Raw genomic sequence first — 1,587 nt, forward strand, 5'->3', positions numbered from 1 at the left:
GGCTCCGGCAGGGGAAAGTAGGTCAGGGCGGCACTGAGCATGCTCGGGGCCGGGCCGGGGGGCGGCCCCGGGGCCCGGGAGGGGGGACGCGGCGGGGGGGCGGCAGTGCCCGGGGCCCGGCGGGGCGAGGCAGGGGCCGGGCCGCCGCCACGGGGCTGGCGGGTGCCGTGGGGCGGCTGGAGGCGAGGCGGCGGGGCGTGAAACGAGCGGGCGGCTGCGGGGCCGCTGGGGTGGAGGCGGGGGGGTGTCACCCCGCCGTCCCCGCTGCCCCTGCGGAGCCGCCGGTCCGGCGGGAGCCCCGGCCGGCGGGATGCGCACGGCTGTCTGTTCGCATCGGAGATGTCTGCGGGAGCAGGGGCTGCAGGAAAGGGGGAAAAGCCAACCTGTTTGGATAATCTTGAAAATCAAAATGCCGTGCTTCAGAGAAATGCTATGCTTGGTGTCTCCGCAGGGTTATATTCGTAACGGGATTACAGCATCCAACTCCAGTCTGAGGAGGTCTCAGTCCCTTCCCAGGAGGAAGCTGACACTGACTCTGAGCTGTCCAAGTGCTCTCTCACAAGAGGATAAAGGTGTCTTTTAGCTTGAGCAAAACTGCTTGAATGTGGTTGGTGCTACCTGTGCAGGCTGTGCAGCCACTAAAAATGGATTGGGATGTATGCGGGCAGCTGCAGGCAAGAGTCTGCCTGGGACCTCGTGTGTAGCGGTGCTGTCCTGTGCCATTCTCACACACTTCTGGCTGACCTTGTGGCATCAGAAGAGGAGGATGAAGGGCCACCTTTGGCTGAGCATCAAGGCCAGTGGAATATGTTTCCAGGTGTTTGTTTGTAATCCTCCTATAGCCAGGTGTGGACCCTGCTTTTGATACCCTCTTCTGATTGCTTCCAGGGCAGTAGTAACTGAAGCTCCTCCGCTCCTGGGAGGAGTAATAAGATGAGAGAGCATTTGCTGAAACTGCTAGAAAAACATGGGTTAGGACTGCATCTCATGGCAGGGTGAGGGGTAGGTGAGGCACACTATGGTGCACATCAAAGCAGGTCTCCAGCCTGCATAGGGAAAACTGAAGAGGAACAGCATCAAAGGGTTCAGAAATGAAGAGGAAGACCCACTCCAGGGAGCTGGACTAGTTATGCCAAGGGCCTGGACACTTGGACCCACCAGCTTGCATGCAAGAAGAGCAGGGGTGGCTGCAGCTGCCAGTGCTCGGGAGTGGGGCAGGCACCATCGAGACCAGGGCTGCTGACAGACAGGGCTTTTTGTCTTCAGGGTCTCCAGTATGGAAAAATTGGGAGTCAGTGGGGAAGACACATCTAATGTTGCCACGCTTGGCCAGAGCCAGGTGCCAACTGAGGGAACAGGTGTGTGCTTCTTACTCATCCACTCACCCAGCAAAACATTTTCTTGATGGGAGGAGCAATTTTGGTCATAGGACCTTGTTTGCCACTGACTTTTGGCTTGTGCTAGCTTGGCCCCATTTACTGTGCATTTGTTTTTCCTTCTTCCCATGTTTAAGTACTCGTCTTGAACACAGTTGAGTGGCCTTTAACCGAGTCCCCAGTCCCACAAACTCCTTTAAGTCAGGTAGCA

This window comes from Chroicocephalus ridibundus, chromosome 5 (genome assembly GCF_963924245.1).
Source record: "Chroicocephalus ridibundus chromosome 5, bChrRid1.1, whole genome shotgun sequence".
In the NCBI taxonomy this organism is placed as follows: domain Eukaryota; kingdom Metazoa; phylum Chordata; class Aves; order Charadriiformes; family Laridae; genus Chroicocephalus; species Chroicocephalus ridibundus.